Raw genomic sequence first — 25,944 nt, 5'->3', positions numbered from 1 at the left:
GTTATATTTTTTTTACATGGAGTTGCCCTATTCGCGCAGTACCCGCCTGTCACTTGTATGCAGTATTTGCCGAGCGAACGGAGGTTGAAAAACAATTGCTCTCGTATAGGTATAGCTGCAAATTGATCGACTCACTGACTGATTCACACAATTTCGTAGCCCATACTGTATAAGGTGTGGGTATGCGATTTTTGGGAGGTAAAAGTTAAAAAAAATTCATCGGGGAAAAATCTGAAAGCTCGAAAAAATCGATTAGTTTACGAAATATATTGACTTTAATTAACATTTTCCTTTAATATTTTCAAGCTTTTAATGCCTCAGGAAATTGATCCGCCACGGACGATATCCAGGTTTTTTTGATTGATTTTTAATAGTAATTATGTTTTTGATCACATAACAGAGAGGAACCCTTAAGGTCTGTTTACACGATACATTAATGTGTAAACAGGTGAGTAACGTATTAGTTAATGTGTCATTGCATGAACCATTTTGGTGGACCGGAACGGAAAATTTACGAATGCATGAATCAAATTAGAACAGGTTCTATTTTCTATTTATCCAAGACTAACCTTTGCAATTGGAATGCGGTAGCAACAAAAACAGTAGCTTTGCAGATTTTGGGGCATATTTTGGGTACAACTAATTCTTAGCATAACACCATAGGTATGGATGGTCCTATGGGGATACACACGTAGAAAAGCGTAGAGAGTTTTCTTTCAGTTCCTTTTTTCTGTATTTGGTCTCATAATTGATTTTTCTCTCCCACCGTTCACATAGCAACCTTCCAAATACTCACACCGTAACTGCACAAGAAATGCCGAGAAATCACGCAGAAAAAAAACATCACAAGTACGATTAAAGATAACGCTTTAAAACCTCTACTTTTTTTTAAATTTTAGCTATCTTTTAAAAGAATCATAGAGTATCTTAAAGATGTCTAAATTTCCCGGAGATATACCGTCCCATCTCCAAGTGAGCGGCCAACCTTTGTTGACGAAACGAGCTGCCTCAGGGAAGAACGTGAGAGGAGGGAGGAGGGGAAAGATTATGGGATCAAGTAAATGAACTTCGCGAAACGAGAAACTTTGAAGGGAGGACGAGGATCATTCCTCTATTTCCCAAATCTAGACGAGTGGCCTGCGATCTTCTTCCCCTCGCCTCTCGACCCAGTTCCTGACTCCGCTTCCACACCTCCAGAGGGCTCGGAAGATTAATTTACGAGGAATTTGAAACTCGCCATAATGGAATCTCATACTAAATTACAAATTGGAAGAATTTTTTAAAAGTACCCCCCCCCCCCTCCGGGATGTTATCAATGCGGTGAGACCATCAAATAGACAAAGAGACGCCTCCAATTACAGTTTCTAGGGGCACGTATTATTCCCCGCGGCTAGCTGACTTAATTTGTGATCGCAGATAATTTCGATCGTTAGTGCAATATCAGGGATTTGCTCGTTTATGTATTAAGTTAATTCCGCAACGACCCTTTTCAATGATATTTCCCTTACAAGATACGTGCTTTCCAGATCTGGTGTTAATATTTTTATAATTATAGCCAATTTCAGAATTTATATATTTTAATATTAATATTAAAAAGAATACAAACATTTTTTTTCCTATGACGTGATTTCCCCAACAACTGTTACGATATGCAACTAGTTATGCATTGACTTTGTTGCGAGGAAATTTTGTTTTATGCGATTACACAGATTTTTCAGTAGTTTTCTCATCCACTTCATCACAAAAGAGGCGGATCAATAACACCCAACCGAAAAGAGCAACCGAAAAATAACCCAAATAGAACGGTGAGAGCTTTTCAATTAATTTTCTCCCCCCAAAAAAATGAACCCTCGCATTCTTAACCGAGGCCAATGAATATTAATTCAGTGCCAATCCACAAGACAAAAAATGGAGTCGGAAAGGAGACATCGCCCATCTGCATTCCCAGAATTCCAGGATCATCCTTCCCCCTTCAAGGCACGAATCATCCCTTCCTTTTACGGCACGCATCCATCCCTGCTTTCGGCGCTAGCCCTGGGCATCCCATTTCCCGATGGAAGACGGAAGGGGAGCCAGGAGTTAAGAAGATGCGGAGAAGGGTATGAGGAGAGTTTATAAGCCCTTGATTTCGAGGTAGCTTTGGCATCGAGATAAGGGAAAGAGGGACCTGAGACGCACCCCAACTGGGAAACAGGATATCTCGCGAAGTGAAACTGGCGAGGAAACACTCACAACCCCTCGCAACCATGCAATGCTACCGAAACAAGATATGTGAGTCAAGATTAGCAATACGACGACATGATAAAAGAACTCCCAGCTTTGCTCAATTTTCCTGGTGGGTATTCGGGAATCCAGGCTAACAATACGCCACCTATCGGCCGAATCCGGAGTTGTTGGGTATTTTCTGATTTTTCTAAATATATTTGTGGTAATAATTTATCGTAACGTCGTAATTTATATATTTTATGCATTGATATTCACATATACTGCCTTCTAGTTGCCATTTATTGCAACAATTCATCATTTACTGTGACGGACAAGGCGTTTAAAGTAACCAACGTATAAGACTTTTCATTTCCACCCTGGGGCCGTATTCTGTATTTCGTCGGTACCGCACCGGTCGGTTTCCCTTACCAGCCCACCGACAGCACATCATTCCGTACCGACGACGGTTTCCATACCGACGACGGCTAATTCAGCGATTTAGTATGGTCGTCGGTATCAAACCAGTCGGTACGGTTCCCCCTCCTCAAACAGGGAAAATCCGAATATATCCGAAGTTAGAAGTCATCTAACGTGTCTCCACCAATGAAAGAAGGGTAAAAACAAGTGAAGACTCATTGGCACAGTTTGTTGTCGTCATTCTCAATCTTTTTATTTGCGGAAATTACGACTTATTGCTAGATTAAGATAAACGATATTGGATAAGTTGTTAACAATGCTGATATAATGTGTGGTAGTAATGCTGTACCTACAGAATCGAAGTAAACAATATTACAACATCACAATAAAGTTTGTAAGTGATAGAGATTGTTGTTGCTGGAATGAATTATTGAAACTATCCTTGAGATCGTAGTTTATTTTTTAAAATATTGGTTCCGTTTAATGCTATCTATTCATGATTTGGTAATATAGTTGTTATTAAGTAAGTTCCGTCTAAATGTTATCAACGGAAGGTTATGCCATTGGCACCGTAGCAGACGAAAATAACATACCATGGAACGTGAACGTAGGATTCAAAAGCAAATGTAAATGTCATATTAGAGGAACAAGTTAGGAAATTGTTATAAAAATATGGAACTGGGTGTAAAAATAAAGAAGTGTAATGACGAGGAAGTAAAGAAATTGTGATTGGGTGAAATACATATGTTTAAGTTGCGCATTCCAAGTGAGAGAAAATGATAATATTGCGGTAAACCTCATACTTATTAACAAATATCTTCTTTTATCGTCAAGGGAATCAATGGCTGACGATAAAAGGAAATATAGTTGCCTGTTACAAATGAAAGAAACTGATACCGTTGTGGCAAACTTCATACTTAAATAAAAAGATCTTATCTATGCCGAGGGAAACGCCAAATGATGATTGAGTGAAACAATAGTTGCCTATTCAGAGTGATACAAAGTGATAACATTGCGGCAAAACTCATATTTAATCAAACATATCTTTTTTATGTCAAATGAGCAAATAAATGATGATAGAATGAAAGAAATCCTATTACAAGCGAGTGAAAGTGGTAACATAAACGAGAGAAAGTCATTATATAGTGGCAAACCTCATGTTTATTAACCAATATCTTATATTTATGTCAAGGAATCAATATAGATGTTGACACAGTGAATTATAGTGGCCTATTCGAAGGGGCAGAAAAAGATAACATTGCAGCAAACCTCATTATTTACTCGGTGATGAGATAAAAACAAAATAAAACGTACAATGCGCACCGGGGAGTTGATGAAACCCACTAGTCGGTGGCCGTACCGACACCTTTTTGCTGTCGGTACGGGTACCGACGATCTCTCGCCCTCACGTCGGTGCCGCACCGATTGGGTTCGTACAGAATCGCACGACTTCTTACCGGGAGTCGGTGTGACGTCGCACCCGACGAATCGGTGCCGCACCGATCGGTTTGGAGTTACAGAATACGGCCCCTGATACGGATAGTGTGATTTTATCGGAGTCACACAGTTATGGTCATTAAGAAGTCTTTGAGTAATCACCGAGAGTTAGTATAGCATACTTCAGGTGTATAATTTATTATTTCCTGAATCTTTACTGCTATTTGTCGTTTTCCCTAGATATCGAAATACCTCCTCAAAACCAATGAAAATCTTCCTTAATATTTTTTACTTTAATTTTCGCAGTGGCACGACGATTCATCCCTTTACACCAATGTTGTCATCACACCACTATCCTCGATGCTTCGGCCATATTGGCAAATGACATCATTGCCCTCAGCGCCGCCATCGGTGATTTGAGTCACGAAATATTACGCTTTTCGCGTCTTATCACGCTTTTGCAATGTCAATGTGAAGGAGGCTGGACAGAGTGAAGTGGGTGGATGGAGTGTTGGTGGTGTAAAGAGAGGAATGAAGAGGTGCTGTTGCAATAGTCGGGGAAGAAAGAAAATTATTGAAAACCATACAAAAGAGAGAGGGGAATTGGATCGGCCATATTTTAAGAGGGAAGGAGATTTTAGATATAGCCGTCGAGAGAACAGTGGAAAGAGAAGAGAGGAAGGGAGGAATGTTGAAGATAACCGACGCAGTGAGTTTAAAACGAAGGTATAAGGTAACCAAGGAGGAAGTACGGGATACGAGGAGTAGAAGAATACTTTGGTGTTTGGGACGTGCCAGTGGGCAGAAAACCAGTCGATGATAATGATGATGAATCCTTCAGGCTTTTTCAGATATTTTTTTCCCTAATAGCAAAGGACATTAATAAATGATAAGCGTAATTTCTTCAGAAGATTTTCTTTTACATTTGTTAACGGCTTTCGTCCTAACACCCTCCACCACAAGCCTATAAGGGGTTTAGTTTGCGGGTTAGCAGTAGATGTAGATCTCGGAGAGGTCATGTCAGGGTGAGACCGACTGATATAGGCTGGTGAGCAATGGTGTCATAGTGCTGGAACGCCGTTCCAGCACTGGTTAACAGAAGATACAACAGTCAAATAACACTTTTATCAATTTTGTTCCCTAAAAATTTCTCATACATACGTTCGTAACCAAAAACAGTAAAATTTTTAATAAAACGTAAAAAATAACTACTAATAAAAAACACAAGAGTAATATTTCACATCTAAAAAAAGTTACGGAAAGTGCGTTCCGGCACTACTAATGATGTCATGACGTCGCTGCTGGTGTGCACTTCGTGTATACTTCGTTTCGCATTCTCAATTGGTCCGTTAGTTGTCTTTTTTTTAATTGGATCTTCTTAGAATAGGGTTGCTGACAGCGGATAGTGGAGTGAAATGGAAAAGAGCTGACCAAAAACTCAAAAAAGTTTTTTTAGCAATGAAATTGAAACTTCTTAAAAACATTCTCCAATGCATTGTGCAATTGTGCATAACTAACGACTGGGATGACGTTCCTTGAGCATCCCCTGCCCTGATGCGACACAGGGAACACCTCCAAACTTTGCTAATAACTTTTAGGCCTTCGAGAAAAAGACTTCATTCTGTTTTCCCTCCATAGCGTGATCTGCCAGCGCCGAAAAATGGATATGCTTCTTTCCGAAGCTCATTCTCCAGCATCCGGGAGCAGAGTGCTCTCCAGGTTTCATGCTTTACACAGATGGGTACATTAGATCAAGTAGACAAACAAACGAGCTACATAGTTTGTCTTATGTCCCCAAAAATATTGAAGAAAATTCGGCAGATGCTTTCAGGTTTGGTAATGCCTTCTTGAATACGATTTAGTTGTGAGGAATAGCGTTTGAAAACCTAAAATTTAGGTCTACTAATAAAATGCTTTACGTCAAATTCGTAATCTATGCTATTTCAATTATTCTTTATCAAGTTACCTTTCAAATAATTTTTTCTTGTTTTAACAGGTTTAAACACATTACTAAAATATGAATGAGTTTTTCAGTAATTAAAAAATATTTTGAAACACCTTTAAAACTTAATATTTCACAATTTTTTCTTTCGAATTCCCTGAAAAAGTATGAAAACTTGAACTCTTTAAGGAATTCCGAAATGCTAGCATTCGGAATATTGTGAGCAATTATGCAGGCATTCAAATGAGCCAGGTTGAAATTCAAATGCTGATATTATTGTATCGCCTTCAATACCGAAAAAAGTATGAGTGACCTATTTAGGTGATAGTAAAGGGAAACCCTAAGATGCACGTGCTCATATTCCCGCATTTGACTAAATATGACGAATTGGCTCAAGGCATGTACACGTTCGCCGCTCTAACTACACATCACTCAGTCAACAACTCCAGCCCGACCGGCTCATCCCCTCCCATTTGACTCTGACTCGCCTGGCTGGCTTATTGCCTGGCAAATCCCAATGCGTCTCCAGAGAGCATCGAGCTCCGCACATGCATCCCGGGGTGAAAGAAACAGACGGCATATATTTTCTCCCGCCTGGGTCCGCTCGCAGAAGGTGCGGTTGAATTCACCACATCCCAAGGTCAGGGAGCATTAGCGAATGAATAAAAATAAACATCACGCCGGAATTTTCACCTCGAGGCCGTCATAGAGTAGAATTTTTCCCTGCCGCGATGACATACGACCGTGAATGCTCTAAAAATATTTTTGCAGAGCGAAGCGGGATGTTTCGCCAGAATACAGCGATTAAAAACATGAGCACTGCAGGAATACGACAACGTTTAAAAATATTAGTGCTTCCTGTGATTATTTAAACCGAGGTTACAGGCGGCCAAAAGATTTTCCCGGGGGCTTAGCTGTAGCTGCCGTGAACTATACTCCTTCCCCTTCCTGGAAAATAATACAAGGGACGTTACGCTGCCAACTAAAATATACAAGAAAATCCGTATCCAGGATTTGCACGGATGAAAAAGTAAAACGGATAAAATTTTGAATTAACAAGTGGTGAATACACGTTTACTCATTCAATCAGATCAAGGCAACATGGTTATTCATAATTGAAATGGAAGTTTCCAAAGCTAAAAGGTCTCTGAATAAATTGAATGAAATTTGATGAGCATCATTTGCTTCTACAAAATACGGAAAATATTTACAAGCAGGAAACAGGGCTTAAATTTAATCCTTATTGATTCATTATTTGCTTAATAACTCCCTAATTTTCCAAATACTTATATTGAGACACTTCCTAAGAATTAAAAAATAAAGCAACTCGGAAAAAATCAGCATAAGAGTCAATTATTTTCCTCCGTTTGCATTTCCAATTTATGCTGGTTTAAAATTAGGCCACTTTTCCAATATTTTCTTCGGTCATCCAAGTTTTTCCGATCTATTTCAAACCTTCAAAAGCATTGAAAAAGAGCGAACTACATACAGTACAAAGACTACAGTACCCATTTCTGTCAATTATTTATTTTGCAAGAATGATTAGAAATAAAACAAAACTCTCATATTCTAATATTATGGAATGATGAACATAAAACAATTTTGGAAAAGTGGGAAAGTTGTGGTGGAACGAGAAGTACATATCGGAACACTTTCATTAATATTTCCAAGTTAAATTAGATGAATACGAGCCAAAATTTTAAATAAAAAACGATGCGACGGTTACAATGACAAAAAGTGCATTTGATAGAGTAAAAATGGAGGAATAAGAAGTCAAAATTCACTAACTCTTGATTAACATTGTGGTGTTTCATTATAAGTTTTCCCGAATATCACACAATTACTTATACCACTTATTTTTTACAGAGCGCGACCCGGGTTTTAAAGAATTATCATCATCTTCTGGCGCAAATTATGATTTATCATAATATATTTATTTATTTTTTTAATTTGATTAATCATAATTTGCGTCTGAAGATGATGATAATTCATTGAAACCCGGGTCGCGCTCGGTAAAAAATAAGGGGTATAAGTAATTGTGTGATATCCAGGAAAACGAATAAGAAGTCGTCAAAAATATGAAATGGGAAGAGTGACATTTATCACGAATTTTCCCCTGCGGCTCTTCGAATAATATCTAATGTAAGGAGTCATTCGGATCTTCGCTCATTTGAGAATCCTGGAAATTTCAGTGCGGTAAAGAGCAACGCACACTTCAAGAAGACACTATCAACATGGAGTGAAAAGAGGACTCCCTCTTCTTTGATAACAAACGAACCAATACATTCAAGATTCTTCTCAGTCATACCGCTCGTAAACTTTTTTTATATCCTCCTGATGAAAGTAAAATTTTGGAATTTTACTGTCCTCAAGAGTGGAGTCTATTGACTAAATGACGATCGTATGGCTAACCGAAGCCTTTAACCAAACTAATGGCTTTCCAATTACGTTCACCATTTGTTCCTCTTGACTTTTTTTTACTTTTAAGAATGTGTGCCAATGATTTAACTCACACTTTTACGAAGCACAATTCTGCATGGGATCAATTAAGGATATGATAAAACTTATTTCATCCACAGTGTTGATGAACTGTTCATTAAAATAAAAAAAAACCTTTGCAGTACTACCAATGGAATAAAGCTGAGATTTTGTTGCGAAGTCAAAGTAATGGATTGTATTCGGTTTAACTAACTACAAATTTACTCAAGGGTCGCCTTACTCGACGATGGCATTTAAAGTCATAATTAGACCAAAAGCACGATGAATGAATGAATGAATGACGAGGCACTTTAAAAAAAAGAATAAAAAAACGAAGTAATTCAAATGGGATTCACTTTAATTACGAACAATGTGGAAATTTGTTTAAAAAATTCCTTACGTATGCTTATTTCGCTGCACAAATTTCTTTTCAATTTGGCTGAATATAAATATTATAGCTTTCACTTGAGATTAGAATATATTCCAAACTTTGAATACTAAAATAGGGATAAATTTCCGATCATAAAAAAAAGCTACTAAAAACAAAACCTAGGTTACAATTTGAAGCTTAGACGCCAGTTCTTTCACGTAATTCAATCTTTCTACATCGCAAATTGGGCAAAATATTATCCCATGCAAAATTCCATTCATGCATGATAGTATATCGATATAGCCCAAGATGAAAAATATACGTCAGAATCCCCGTCCTGTTTATTTTTGTTCGATGATTAATATCCGTCTTAGAGTTTCCCCAAGAGGTTTTTACCTCTTTCCATTCGATCAAATACGTCTCTGTAAGTTTCCTCAATAAGACTTACTTTATCTCCTTAAACGGCACCACCAAATATCAATTTAGACTTAGGCGCTTTCCTCACTGACCAATTTCCTGGTTCACCAATTTTGGCAATCAGCACTTAACGTCTTCATCGATCTTTTTATTCTTTGTCGTAACACCGATTCTCGTAATATCTCACTTCTCTCGTCACCTTGGCAACAAAGATTATTTTTACACTAAATGCACACAAGGAAAATTCTTTTTCCGAGTAAAACCGTAAAATGATGAAGCGGCTTTTTTCCAATTTTTATGCATGCCTACGAGATATTTCTTTTCCAAAATTAAAAAAATATTTTTCCATCTTTATGCAGTCATACATCCTTATGAAAAATGGAAAACGACTAAATAGTATCCTGGATTATGTATATCAAAGATGGAGTAAGTTTAGTATGGTGCATAACTTACATTCAGGTGAAAATTCACAATGCTAAATTTAAAAATATACCAAAATTAATTAGGCCTGCTTAGTTAGATACGATGACAAAGTTAAGTCATAAATGCAGGTCATAAAAGCAGAGTATTACTAAATATCAGTCACAGATATAGTGATTCAAATGGACAGATTTGAGCAGTTACAAGAGGCGCTACGCTAATCTCCATCACTTAAGTTGGAATGTTTGGTACAGGCTAAGATTGCTCGTTGTAACTATAATCCAAATTATTTACGACATAGTATGATATTCAATCTCAAGTAATGCAATTGACTGAGAACCATAAGCAAAAGAAAGTGTGGCAAAGTAGCAGATTAAATTTACCTCGGAACCAACGTACATAAGGAATCGACAATTTTTCGCAAAATAAATTTCACAAATGACGATGGAAGTTTTAACGACTTAGTAATCCGTAACACACATTTATTAAAACCAACCAACTCCGACACTTACTACGTAATGACTTTCAGGTAAATAACTACAACAGCAATAGCTTCGCTGGAGTTCGATAGAACTTCCTTGTTGGGAGAGAAAGAGTAATTACCCAGTTGCTGTTATTTTCATTGTCATGACGAAATTCCACAAATATGATCGATCAACGACTGACTAAAGTAGCACAAATGTACCTATTTTTTGGATTCCTTCCGACTGTAACGGTACTGGCGCTCCTATGTCAGCTTTTTGGCCCTCCATACAGTATTCAGTTGACACAAAGTCAAGCCGACGATGGGAGCAGGAGCGAGCGATCAAAAATACGTTACGAGAACGAACGTCAACGACAGAATAAGCCCTTGATGCTCAAAAGACGGTCGGAAAGATCCCAGCACTCAACAATTTCTCTCTACGCACTTTACGTTGATTGGACAAACGCTATCGCAAAATACAGGAAGGAGCAGAGCAGGTGATCTCGCCATAGATTACAAATGTTCTCTTATTCCTTTTTTAATCTTGATGGCTTCAAAGAAACATATTCTCACAGTGACAATAAAGTTACTTTATGATGTATTTCTGCTGCACAGAGGGTAAGAGCGGTCGGTACTCAAGGGGCATGTACATGGTGTTACATTTGCTTTTGTCTTGCCCATAAGGCATTTAATTCCATTTACCCCACAGTGGAGAATAAAGTATGAATTTACGCGAACTTCTAAAATCCATTTTAGATTTCCTTAGAATGTTATACTTCGAAAAAATTAGAATTGAAGTACTGAATTACATATTTTTTCCAAATATATTTTGAATCATTTTAAGGTATAATAATACGTTTAACTATTAAGTATGCTTTCAAAATCATGCACCACACTTGCACCTACGTAAAACCTGCATGGGGTACGCCTTTTTCGTGAACTTCCACGACTTGTTTTTAATAAAACCAGTTGCTTTCGGGGTTGCAAACTCGTGGTGTTTATCTGCCTTCGATGTGAGCGATGCAACCAAACTTTGACAAATTTTCAGCTGTAAAGGCTAACTGTGCTGATCAACTTGGCGTGAAATGCTTCTTAAATTATTAATTTACGACCGAGAGAATGGAAAGTCACAGACCGATTACCGTTTCGCATCATGTGGTGTAAAGTACTTAAAAATCACAAAGAATGAAAATAAATGGCGTAGTACCAATGACAAATAAATTTGAAATAAGTGATATCATTAGCCATGTATAACGAGAAAAAAAACACTCAGCATGGGCGATCTCAATGCCAAGCGTGAATAACAAGCTAATAAACCGTAAGCTAATAACATTCCCGTTCGTCTGGTCTTTTTCGTGGCGTATTACCCTGTAAAACTTTTACTATATACCTTCTAGAAATTGTGAGGGTATTTTCTAAGGGAGAAATTATAAAAATTTTCCTGCGTATCGATTTTTTTTATTTTCTCTGAAAATATTTTTACATGCAAGATTTACACACTTGATTAGAGGGTTAATGTTGAGAAAAGGTATACCCCGCATGCCTTGGGAAGTTTCAGCTGATAACTCAAATTTCAAATGAGCTATATGTTTACCAACGTGAGGCTTAATTCGTAGAAGTTTTTTTAATTCACAATTAAATATATATTCGTACTTTTACACAAAATTTTAATATTTGTATAACGTGTTCCACCGCATAGCGGGATCATTAGGAGTATTTACAGTACAGAGTTCGATCCCGAGATGAATCGATACCTATAAGCGATGAACCATGATGTACAAATATTAAAATTTGGTGGAAAATTGTGAATGTTTAATTACGAATATTTTAAATGAGTAACTATTCGCGAAAAATGGAAAAAATGTGAATGAGAGTGATGTTTCCACCAAAATAGCTTCATTAAAGACTATGATGACGTCAGAGAAATACAAGGGAAAAAAATCCTCCAAAAATTCGAATTCCCGCAGAAAATGGCCAGCCACAAAAACCAGCGCCGTATTTTTCCAAAGCTAATCCAGTTACGAGGGGAAACAAAAGGTTTTCTCGCCCATTCTGTGTTTAACGGCTGTAGTCTCTCTCTATCTCTCCAGAACCCTTTCCTAAATCCCCCTGGTCTGGCTTCACCCTGGCACCACCTGTGGAGAGAGAAGCAGCCCTCCCCAAGGGCTCATAGCAAAGTATCCTCAAACCAGAACAGGTCACGCAACACGACCCTCACGCCCCACCCTCTTCTCCCTCCATTCAATGAGCATTCCTGTCTGCGGGAAAAAATAAGGCTAAGTTTGAACCTAACTGCTTTGTGACACGCAAGGGGAGAAAATTTTTTCACGCGAGTGTATTCTTCATTCAACCGTAGTGATACAAAAAGATGAATAAGGCAAAAGTTTCTTTTTTATTCCAAGAATGACATGCCTGCATTACTCATCATTCTCTTCCCGTCATTGCGCTCCCGGTGAAATGGATGCGTAACGACTGGGGTGAATTATGAAGAGGTAATTGTCGACTGGAGATTAAAAGGGGCATTAAACGAGGAAGATTTGTCGTTTCTCTAGAGTTTCAAAGTTTTTTCCAAAGGAATACAATGCTATTACAATTTTTTTCGAGTATAAGTGATTTATAATGAAACACAAAAGCAATAATTCACAGGGAATACCACCCAACACAGGTTTCAAAAGCGCAGTGTCATTTTCTTGGAGTGCACTTACAATGAGCTTCTAAAACCCAGGATGATTGATATTAAATTAAGTGTGGAGTATTTCTACTGTGTTCCATAACGATCATTAGTAACTCCCACAGTGTCGATGACCGCTCATCACACGTTCCAGATAATCGACTCTGTTTTAATTGAAATGTTAATTGTTTAACAGATCTCTAAGATTCCGTTCAATCAATTAATTAAGTCACGCCTACAAGGATTCATTGATTAATTACAATTGAAGGATAATTTAATTGACAAAGCTATGAAAACGTAACACCCCTTTAAACCTAAAAATGTTTCACAGGAAAATATCGTTTCCCTTATGCTGTCGGGAATTATAGAAAACTTAATTCCCCTGCTTCATTTCTTCAGTCCTGTCAGCTGGCGTGGGGATCGGGTTGGTGCGGTGGCTAGAGTGTTGGCTTCCCACACCATGGGTTTGGGTTCAAATCCCGGAGGTGGCAGAGAATTTTCAGATACTGCCCGATCCCTGCTTGAATGTTGTGTGGAGGACATTTCAAGCGCAACACTCCGTCCGTCGGATGGGACGTAAAGCCGTGGTCCCCTTAGCGCCTTTCGTTAGGATCAGGCTAATGCCGACGCCGGGTTTCTCTCGACCCTTCCTTAACTACCCTTCCCTCATGGCGCAAATGACCTAAGCTGTCAATCGTCTCTTCTAAATACCATACCATATCAGCTGGCGTTATTTTTCGCTCACAGTTTTTTTTTCAGGGATAAATGCAAATATGGGCTACATACGAGGGAAATGATGTAATAAGTTTCTAATTCATGATCCCTCCGGAAAGATGCTCCCAAGAAATACAAGAGAAATTGAATTATTGTCTCCTTAACCTAATGCTAAACTTTATACCTAAATGCATAATTGACTTCATACAGTAATTCATTCCTAAAAATAATTTCGCAATAAGGAAATGATTTGGACCTAGGTGGATCAACAAATCTGCAGTCTTTGGATACAGGATACTAATATGGTCCTCTGATGAGTAAAGCCTGATGAAACTGGTAGTTCAGGTGAGATGCGGTGAATCCAATCCATCATTAATAAAAGAGATCTTGCAAGTCCCACTGGAAAGGTAACTTTTTCGCACACTTGAAAATGATTTAAGACGTGTCGGGTAGCGAATTAAGTTTTTCAGTAAAAACTCGCAACGTCTCCTTCGTTTTGAACTAAGGCCTAGTAACAAACTAAGTTGTGGTTATTCTAAAAAAAAATGGTATTAAAACTAGAAAGCTATGTTTGAATAATTTAATGATGATGGACTTCACTCAATAGCTGCAAAATAGCTCCCTTGAAATCTCAATGACATATGGACATTAGTGTCTCATTGTTGTTGCTACAGGTTCTTATGGAGACTATTCTAACTCCTCTTTATTATGAAAAGGATTCTTCCTCGTAATGCAGGCAGAAATCATTATCTAATAGCTCGAATTTTCATTCAATTTGCAGCTTGATATTGAACGACTCATTATAAGAAGATAAAGGTGATTCAGAGGTGACATCAGAGTGACACTTGCACAAAGTCACAAAAATGGTAGCAGGCTCTAATCCAGGATTCTGTTTTTAAGGAATAGCAACACGTAGCCGTACGGCTAGGCGTGTTTTACGTTACATATCCGCCCATACTCAATAATACCGTCCATAATCAATAATGCCCTTCAGTATGATGGCCTTAGGTCTCCAGGACAGGGGATTAGACGAAGAGGGCACCTCGCGATTGCACCCTATAGATGTCAGGGTATTAGAGCCTTGAAACCAAGAGACGTTGACAGCTCATCACTCGGTCCAGATCATTGACTCTGTTTTTAATTGAAAGATTAACCATTTACCAGGCCACTAGGAGCCAAATCAATCAAATAATTAATTTCTATACTGATATAATCAGAACAGTTTTTATGCAACATTCCATAATAGAACGTGGTTTTATAACGGTCAGCGAACTCCCACAGAGTCACGCCAGCAACGATTCATCGCAAACAAAAGAGATTTTCATTGACAAAGTTATGAAAAAGTAACACTCTTATAAGCCGTAAAATGTCTCTTGGGAAAATATCATTTTAATTATGCTGGTGCAAGTATAGGGCAATAAAATTCACCAGCTAAAAATATCGTCAGTCTAAATGTAAATATAGTTATTAATGCGGTTAAAAAGAATTTATAATAATGTTAGCAATGAATTACATAATCGGAAATTCAATTTTAATATGTCACTTTTTCCATTTATAATTGAACCTTATATTTTCTCCATCCAAACAAATAGCATCACTAAGTAGCATAAATGTGATAAAATTATCGATTAAAAGTACCAACAAGGGATATCATTATGTGACTTCCAAGAACAAGCATTTCACCACATTGAAACTTTATTTTTCACATGTGTAACTTCACTAATTAAATTTTTCCTTGGCTATTATATCATATTTATTTAATACTTTACGCATAATACGTTTGGAGTGATGGGATGGGATTCTTTATCAATAGTTTTGCTATTTACGAGGAAGACTAGCAGTCAATTTCCATAATATATCTCAAAAAGAAATGGACTTTAATGTGTTTTCATATTCAACGAAGCATGACAAAGCCTAGATCATTCTGTGTCAGAAAAAGTTTAAATGCGAGAGCGAAGACTTCGATGGTGGAAAGTGAAGTGTACAAGGATTAGGAAACCAAATAAACCAAAATATTGCTCCGTAAATAATAGAATGAGATTTTCAAAATTCATAAAATCAATCACGAATCCCTCTTTGATCGATCGTTCAATAAATTTTTGGCACAAAATCAACCCTTCCATAATTAAGCAGAATAACAGCCGGAATTAAGTAAGTATGATCGCAGTATCATTTAAATGACGGTTTCATATCAACCAATTTAATCCAGCGCAAAAAGTTTTGAGCCGTGACTTCTACAAATCGAATCATTATTTTACATCGTTTAAAAGGAATAAATGGAAAGGAGTAATGATATCATTCCAAGAAATAAAATTATTGGTGATTCGAATGATGTCACTCTTTCCGCCGCTAATTGACCCTAATTCATTCTTATTCGAAACAAATGGCACCACTAAATAACGTAGCATGTAATTAAGTACATCTGATACAAAGATGTTTTAGGGTGAATTACCTCAACACGTACTGATGATAATTTATCTGCAGCACATAAAAAGCGCATTTCTTGTAAGAGCTAGAGTAGGAATGTGCAGGCATGAATTGCCTATTTAAATCATTATTTAAAAGACCGTATCGCGCATAAGGCACCTTTATTATACATTAAGTCATAAGAAATGCAAGTGAAATAAGTGGAAAAAATCGAAAACGAGGTCAAGGCGATCAACGATGAGGCTAAGCAAACGGAGGAGGAAAATAACGTGGGTCCATAAATTAGTTGTAAACAAAAAAAATATTTTTGAGCTTGCACTTTCAAGAAATTCCCAGTTAAAATGCAGGTAAGTACTTACAAATTTGAAACCATGAGAATAAAATTTCTGAGACTCCATTTAACATGATGCACTATAACCTACTCCACAACTTTGACACTAATTCATTTTACACTGTTACATTTCGTTCATACGTTTGAAAAGATAATAATGCTGTACAGATGGTATTGAGAATGTAATCACCTTCATTCAATCTAGTCAAATATCTATTATTTCCGTGCTTTTAAAGTTTTTTTTATTACTACATGAAGAGGTGTAAGCATAAAATACGGTGATAGCTCACGGTTTGATACAATTTTTTGATTACGCGAGAGAAAACAAATCTCAGAAGTACTAAATCTCACTGGAAACATAATATTTAAGAATTATAATTATCGTATATGACTATATCTGTCAAATACGTGGTATAAATAGGCGGAGGATAATATTTGGCAGTAAAAACGGCATATTCCTACGAGACAGCAATGCGGGTAATGCGGGTTACATACCTGTCTATAGATACCGAATTCTGCCAAAGTTGCGAAAAATTAACATTATTTTTTTACCATAAGCAAATTTTTTGAAGGCCTATATTTTCAGTTTACCTTATTTGGCATGTTATTAAGAAAAATGAAGGGAAAAAATTATATATTTTCTAGTACAGTAGATTCCGGTTAATTGGGACACATCGGGACAGGCACACTTTGCCCCAATTAAGCGGCTGCCCCAATTAAGCGAACTATCCCATACATGTTCATAAACAAACTTTGAAATGATAGAAAGAAGACTAAAGAATGGTTATAATGCAAACAATGTTTATTAAACTATTAATTTGTTTAATAAATCAGCGAGATTAGTTAATTTATTAACATTTTTAAGGATGATAGTAATCTTAGTTGAAAATATTTTTCACAGTCTCAGGCGATGCTGGATGAAAGTCATTTATTAACTTCTATTTAAGACAAAGTCACGGTTAATTAGTTAATAATATGTGATTCCATAAATTCCTAAACATGCAAGTACTTTCATTTCAAATCGTATCTCCTCGCTCAAGGAATTTTTCTAATGTTCTCTGCAGCATTCTCGTCATCCTCGTCGTACGACCCAAGTCGGCACAGAAATCCAATGACGACCTTGGGCTATCTTCATTGCCTTTCACATGAAGAAGAGTCGCAAACCCTCAATGAACCTTCTTGCATCCAGAGTTATCACTTAGCTACGTTCAGGTGCGATTTCATCTCCATCACCATCCTCACCTTCAGCTTCAATGTTGCCTGTGTAATATGGTTTCAGCAATATCAAGTTCACAGTTTTCATTGGTCCAAATTGCAGTGAATATAATCGAGCTCTTCATGGCTTGTTATGTGGCACAGTTTTGAGTTGAATACATTTTCAGATTCTGCTGTAATGTTGTACACTGCACTGAAACTTTAGAAATCGCAATGAAAAAACAATGTTGAATTTTTTGACATTTGACATCGGGCCATCTTTTAGCCAGAAACAATATTGCTTGCTGAATGTTCACCTTTGAGCTTAGCGCATTGGCGGTGGATGATGATATCAGAAAGTTATATTCTATAGATTCTAGAATATCATCTACTTATTTCCCACGGTAAAGTGTTCTCAAATTTTTTATGATCCCCATATCCATTGGTTGCTCTAAGGACGTTATGTTTCCAAGCAGAAATTCCAACTGATAATTTTTTAACACACATTTTGGTAATTAGCATGTGCCGTACAGTTTTCAAGTACAAGAAGAACCTTTCTTGATTTCCATGCTAATTCTATATCCCCACTGGTCAATCATTGCGTAAAGAGACTCACTGTCATCGCTACCTTGCTATTGGCTTGGCACTCTGATGGTAAACTGCTTATTCTTAACCCTTTAAAGCATTGAGGCTTAGCACTTTCCAGAATTGCCAGAAGAGTTTTTTGTCAGTTCCCGAAACATTTTAACAATACTAAACAGTGACGCGATTCATCGATTTTTTGAAGCCCTTTGGTCCTACATGACTGTAATAAGAAGAGCCATTTGGTGTTGCTCGGTATTACAGCCCCGTTTCATTGGCATTGTAAATGCCATCAGCGCAAAAATTCAGGAGTAACTTGGGCAGTTTGTTCAATTTCCACTCCTCTGCACTCACGACATTAGCACTTTTTTCTCCGTTAGCTCTCTTGAATTTTATTTCGTTTCTGGTCTTCCATCGAGATGCCAACCATCTGTTGCCTTAAAATGGTCATGACCAAGTTTCAAAGCTAGTTCCTCCGACTTCTTATTTAATATTGGACCGCTTACACAAATCCCTCGATCGCTTACAATGGAATACCATTGATCAAAAGCGTCCTCAACATCTGGATCCTTACGTTGACGCTTGCGTTTCATAGACGATGCTTGCTTTCCTTTTTGACTCCATTCCTCTCTTAGTTTATCCTGTTGCTTCAATAACTGAGCTATCGTCAATTTTGGCCTCCCGGTAATCTCAGCCAAACGGAGATGACTGGATTGAGGATAATCTTTATTTCTGTCGCGTACCTATTGCAAATTTCAGCGAGTAAAAGGTCTTAACGTGGCATATTGTTCAAGAAATGGAGCGTCACTGAATCTTAGAACTAAAAAAATATCACTTATCCTAGGTTCACTTAGATCGTAGAGCACGAGATAAATCCCACCAAATATGCGCACCATTTAAACTGGTTTTAGACTGTTAGTTCACAGATGACTAGGTACAAGTGAAGAGAAAAGTGTCTTTTGTGGATGCATAGACTACTGGGAGAGTGATGGGAAAAAGAGAAAGGAACGAAGAAACGTAATTTTCCAATAGTGACTACTCAGTTGTATAGAGGAAAAGGAATTAAAAGGATAGATTTCATGAGTAAGTTGAATTTTGTTCAAGATGCTGCAAACAAAAAGCTCTTTGTAAGCGAAATTGTTCGCCTCGTACCGTCTCCTATATTCAAAAACAGCCAGTAATTCCTAGAAATTGGCCCGTACTCGCTCTTACACCCTCACCACGGGTGTCATTAGTTCTTTCTAACTATCCCGGTCTCATTCTATTACCTATAGCCTGCCACAGGAGTCCTCTCCTCTTGAACACATCACTACGTTGAATGAGGTTTCATGGTCGGGGAACGGAATCCGATTCCTCACACGGATGATATAAGAACAAGAGTTTTAAGATTAAGGCAAGAATAGGTACACTTGAGAAAAATACGACTAAATTAAAGAAGGAAAATATAAAAAACAGTATTGTGATACGAAAAAATTTTAATCTCGTCGCGAGCATAGAGTCAATGTCGCCGACTCATGGCCCAATAAAGCGGCATGCTGTCCCAATTAAGCGGAGAAAACTCTGGGATATTCTTCAATTGGATTCGGTTCTTCAAGATTTGCCCCAATTAAGCGGCTGCCCCAAGTAACCGGTGGACCCATTAACCGGAATCTACTGTATTTCTTTTCTCGGCCGGTAATGGGTTAATTGTTTGAAGAAGACTTTAACAAATATGGTAAGGACTATGACCAGGTATCAGCAGTAAATCAACTGAAAGAAGACCAAAAGTTAGCGTGCAGCAAAAGAGAGGAGGCTAGGACAAAAATTAAGCTAGGAAAGCATAAGCTTGAAGAGGTGAAAGAGTCTTCTTACCTGGGAAGTCATAGTCAAGAAATAGTCAATAAGCGCAGGCGAAGAGGGCTTTCTACAAAAAGAAGAATCTTCTTACAGCTGAGAATATAAGCATATTAGTAAGGAAACAATTAATGAGATGGAGCAACCATGCAATGCATCAGAAATCACATGGAGAATGTTTCTCTATGGAAGCGAGGCTTGGACGCTGATAGCAGCAAATCAGTGACCAGTGGAAGCATTCAAACTGCGGTCCTATCGAAAAATGATGGAGATAAAATGGGTCGACCGTGTTAGTAACGAGAAAGTGCTAGGAAGAGAAGCCTCCTAAAAACCTTAAGCAGAAGACGGGACCATTTCGTTACATTGGACAGGTTTTAGAGGATGTAAAAGAGAAAAATTCATAGCTATGAAAAGGCTAGCGGATAGAAGAGAGGAATGGAGAGCTGCGTAAAACCAATCTTAGGATTGTTGACTAATGATGATGATGATGATGAAGAGATTAATAAACCAGTCAACTAACCACCTTAATGAAAGACCCTATTATTACATTTTTTAAATTTATGTACATTTTTGGAACCAAAATTAAACTGACACCACGCAAGATGGACGATGTCATAAACTGTCATTTATGCCCGCAAAATGAAAGGCAAAACACCACGGAACGTGATTCAGGAACAGACGATGTTTATGTTCGTGCGCGAGAAACTCGAAGAAAGAATCTAGGAAACTCCATACTCGTTCACGTAACTTACGGCAGGATAATACGTAAAACAGAATTTAGTACTTCGGCTATGCAATTTTCTGATCTTCATTTAAATTTTTGAATTGTCCTTCTGTCATGATCGTAAGAAGCTTTGAATGGTGGGGTTGAATTTCACTCGCAGTGAAATTTAGAAAACTTTATTAAATTTGTAAAGACAAGGGTTGATATATATTATTCGCATGAAATTCTAGACATGTGTCACCTTTTTTTTCGCTAATTTTAGGATCTTTCAAGTAAGTGAGTTTAAATCATATTAAAAGATCTAAGTCCACCTGGCGAGAATTTGGGATGAATTGTTTTTATGCATATTTTTGAGACTGTTAGAGATGTTGCTTTGATTTTTTTATGTATGGAGCATTTGCATACACGCTTATCTATTCATGGAGAAAAGTTAAAGTGATGGAAATGATAGGATTGAATAAATGCAGTACATACGCAGATGAAAATGCAGAGGATTTGAAGACCCAAAATATTTCAATAAGAAAATATTCGTAGGCACCATAAAAGGACTCAACACTTCTTGCTCTCTTTTTTTAAGAATTACTTTAATATTTTAGCAATCAATGGCTAAAATCCTCATAATATGTCTTAAATTCAAGCTATCGAATAAGCTAATCGAATAGCTAGTTTACTGGTATTATGCTCAATAGCAGGAAAATAAAAAAAAACTAATACAAATGTCGCGTGGCAGACTTCGAGCGACACTCGGCAAACACTGGTCTTTCGCGCTCGGCGCGATGAGGTAAACAAAGAATGCTCCACGATGACATGGATGAGGTTCGATACGGGACCAAAAAACCCATCAAATCCACCGTGGAAAAAAATAAAGAGGAAAAGAAGGGAGAAAATCGATCACACTCACCGGATACTTCTTAGATCTTCGGACGCCTAGGCCTCTCTCGCTATTTATTTTTCTCAAACCACTCTTCCCAATGGCTTCTGTCTCCTCATGACCTGGCAGCGAAGGGCTTGAACCGGCGGCAGACGGCACGGCGGGGGTAACGCCTCCGTTACGTGAGGTGTTTGCAGGTGGAACAGGTGACGGTTCAGGCCGTCGTAACTCTTTTTAACTCTCGGACGAACGCGCGACTCTGGGTAAACACGAACGAGAAAAAAAACATTAAGGGAATGAGAGCTTCAGGTGTTGAACTGCGCGAAGCGCGAGGTAAACGAATGCCGAACGTGTCACTGCTCGGTCATGAAACTTCCTCGATCTTCACTCAACATACAGCACACTTCCCTATCACACGATAACTTCAGCGCACGTCAACGAATATTGGTACCATCCATTTTAGATGGGTATCCCAGCACTTGATGACACCTTCACAACAGAGGACTTGCTCCAGACGGAGACCAACATGAATGTACACGAGCAACTTTCAGCCGCAAAGGCAAAGTATATGATATACTATGATTGTGAAACCAGCAAAGTTTTTTTTTGTTGCCACAGTTGCTATTTTAAATTATCTCCGAAGTTTAGATATTGGATGTGAAGTATGGAAAGGCAAACAGGAATTCAAGGTTTGATTTATGTAAATCGCCAACAGAAAAGGCAGAGAATACAGTTAGTTAGTTCATAGCTTAGGTGCCAGAGGTTAGCGTGGTTCTTAAAAACAGAGAGGAGAATTGGTTTAACTTTTTGTTACAAATCGGGAACAGGTAGGTTAGATAAGGATCTGTAGACTGATAAATTGAAAATATTCTACAAGATTATCACCAGAATCTTCAAATTGCATATTTTCCTCCACCTCAACGATTCAGTAAAACAGCAAAACCACTAATTCATGCGTACTAAATCGAGTCAGGAGACAACTTTATGTAGAAAACAATAGTTTTGATTTGTAGACAAATTAACTGAAGTAGTGCCGCAAAGGCTGCAGTATAGACTCTCCCACACGACAATGCCCTGCCTCCAGACAGGTACCGCGCATGCGTTCTTCAACTTCACAAATACGTTCTGGTTGCCGATGCACGAAGAGAGATGTTTGTATATTGAAAAATAAAAAGTATCACTTAGGCCCCAGATGAAAATCTAACGTATGCACATTCCCTCCTCTACCTTGCAGCTTGGCACAAAGCAAGAGATAACCATCAACTTCAATAGCCATTTGTCCTTGAACATGAATGATAAGCGGAATAATAAGGAATTAAAGTCTTAGTTTGGACGAACAGAGAAACATCTTACGTGGACCTCATCAGGTAGCCAACTGAAAGCGTATTCTCTTCAATATTTTCATCGTCTTATAGACAAGTGATATTCACTGACTTTGTTATTAGTTGAATGAAACACAAGGAAATACAGCGTAGGTCTGACATATCAGAGGCAAGAGCCGGCGGCGATCCACAAGGGCCCCAACGGGACCCAAACTTTGGCACACACTTGCTATTGTCCCATTGTTGAACTGGGAATGGAACCACTGTTATACGTCACTCTCACGCGGCAGGCAAAGGAGATGGACGTTATATGTGTTCCACAGGGACCTCAACAGTAGGGCGGATCGCAAAAATCGATTTTTTTCAAATCCATCTGGCCCAATGAAAAAAAGTTGTGGGACCGATCAAAAATAAGGCCTGAAAAATTTGAGACCTGTACGTGAACCCCTGACCCTCGCTCAAATGCAATTTAGGGGGGGAGGGTCAAAATTCGAAAAATATAATATTTAATGGTCATTTCCTATAGATTTTGCCGAGTTACTGCCCTTTAGGGCAAAAATTTCGTGCATTTTGACGTATCTGCCACCGTTTAGCCACAAAATGCCTAATATGAGTCCGCGTCCGCGAAGAAAATATTCCAACGCCCACGCAGCGTCGCGGATACCAGAGCCGCAGGCCGATCCCTTCCCCTCCACGCTCGCTTCTCCCCCTCCCACGCCTCTAATACAGCAAAATTCATCCCGCGCATGCTGCTAGGAGGTCGTTTATCTTTGATAATATAAATCAGAAGATGGTAGAAGGTAAAAAACCATCCGTAGTGAGACGACTTGTCCCTTATTTGGCGCCTCGTCGGCGTTAAACAAATCGATGTTACCAACTTTTAGAGAAGTGATGAAATATTTTTAGACCTGCGCACGCAGGAAAGGAGACTACGGTCTATGAATACGCCTCTCGAGTGGCTATGAAGGTGTGCGAACTATGGTGACGTGCTTCTTTTCCATTATGAATGTGACAATTTTAAACTCAAACAATTTTAAAGGAACATTTTAAATTATGCGATATTTTTGCGTGTAAGGGCATGGAGGAGCATAAGGTTCCCACAATGAAGAAGTATTTTGAGAGACAATCTGACGAAATGAAAGATGATGGCTGCTGGATTGAACCCTAAATAAACTCGACAACTGAGGAAAAAAGGGAATCATAGAAGAGCGTTGAGTCATCATCGTCAGTTCTTGTACGGGAAAATAGTATCAAAAATTTTCTTCATCAATTCATCCGAAGAAAATTAAACTGGCGAGAAATCAGCCGATATGTATCTCTACTTTCCTCATGAAATAAACATTAAGGACTATAACCTCAAATTGGAACTTCTTCGGGGAAAACGCGTCTGCCAACTGTGATAGAGGTATATGCAAGAACCAAGCAACAGCAATTCCAACTTTGCCCGCAACTTTAGCTGACGCAGAAGTCATAACTTCGTAAGATACATCAAAGCTAATGTACCAGAATTACTTACGTAGACAGAAAAAGATGCTAATTACTGTGAATAAGAAAAGAGAGGTGTCATCAAAGGGCCTTATTTTATTGGAATGAAAGAATATACTCTTGTCTGATGAAAAAAGGGAAGAGGACTTACCAATACAAGTTTAGAGGGGAATGTGTGGTGTTAGTTGAAGAAACAGGGTCCCACTTTTGGAGGTTTGCCTCCCCCGTCGGAGGATTAGCAAAAGTTATAAAATCTGCGATTATCGATTCCTTTCCGAGTGAAAATTAGATACACAGAATTAAAAAGGATTTGATTATGATGGTACCAAGCAAATACCGCCCAAAAAGGAGGCATCATCCCTTTGCTATAAGCATAATTCCAACATCCGTTGTAGTGTGGGTAGACTCTTCTAGGGATTCCCACCGGGTTCATTTTTCCATAATGGCCAACATTTCAAGCTCTGACTGGGGGCTCATCCTAAGGGATAAATTTTGTTGAACCCCGAAAAGAGTTTACCCACATCATTCTCTGGGAAAGCATCAAATCGTATTTCATCCCTTACAGTGGTCTATTTGCTAATTGCACTATGCTGACTTGGATTTGCGAAATAAACGTTGGGAGGGTAATCTAGGGACCCAATTTGCGTTTCTGCAAGGATGCGTTTGGCGACCAATCCGAGATTTTTTTAATTGCTGGATTTTAATATCGACATAAAGGACTACCCGCTGATGATATATTGGAGGGAGACTCCGGTTCCTTCGGCTATATCTGAGCTTAGCGCTGTGGAATTTAAAAATCTATGGATGAAAGTTCTAATTTGAATATCAATATTCCTTTTATTATACATACGGACGAGAGATTCGCGAAAGAATTTACCAAAACTTTGTTGACAGCAGCAAAAGACGAGGAATGACACTAACATACGAAATACAGACTGGAAAGCAGGTAATTGAGTAATTCCTTCGTGATTGTTCCTCACTGGACGATGCTGATACAACAAATATTAGTAAGACTAACGAAGAAAGACGCACTTAGTGAAAATTTTGGTGCATTTGGGGCGCGGGAGAGGCGAGCGGGGACGGGACGCCGGCGGCCTTCACCCCTATTCATCCATTTAGTCACAGCTGTCGGACAATACCGGAATAGAAGTGCATAACCTAAGTTCCCAAACCTTCATAGCCACTCGAGAGGCGTATTCATAGACCGTAGTCTCCTTTCCTGCGTGCGCAGGTCTAAAAATATTTCATCACTTCTCTAAAAGTTGGTAACATCGATTTGTTTAACGCCGACGAGGCACCAAATAAGGGACAAGTCGTCTCACTACGCATGGTTTTTTACCTTCTACCATCTTCTGATTTATATTATCAAAGATAAACGACCTCCTAGCAGCATGCGCGGGATGAATTTTGCTGTATTAGAGGCGTGGGAGGGGGAGAAGCGAGCGTGGAGGGGAAGGGATCGGCCTGCGGCTCTGGTATCCGCGACGCTGCGTGGGCGTTGGAATATTTTCTTCGCGGACGCGGACTCATATTAGGCATTTTGTGGCTAAACGGTGGCAGATACGTCAAAATGCACGAAATTTTTGCCCTAAAGGGCAGTAACTCGGCAAAATCTATAGGAAATGACCATTAAATATTATA

General features: G+C 38.4%; 1 protein-coding gene across 1 annotated transcript in view; it reads right to left on the bottom strand.

Annotated features, from left to right (window-relative positions):
• LOC124155661 (rabphilin-3A) overlaps positions 1-23,147 on the bottom strand; it is a 340,415-nt gene extending 317,268 nt beyond the window's left edge. The window contains exon 1 of the mRNA XM_046529670.1: positions 21,527-23,147. The gene's annotated coding sequence lies outside the window, so the exon portion shown is untranslated. The remainder of the gene's footprint in view (positions 1-21,526) is intronic.
• Positions 23,148-25,944: the final 2,797 nt, after the last annotated feature.

This window comes from Ischnura elegans, chromosome 3 (genome assembly GCF_921293095.1).
Source record: "Ischnura elegans chromosome 3, ioIscEleg1.1, whole genome shotgun sequence".
NCBI lineage: Eukaryota > Metazoa > Arthropoda > Insecta > Odonata > Coenagrionidae > Ischnura > Ischnura elegans.
This window is presented reverse-complemented; position numbering and strand designations above follow the sequence as displayed.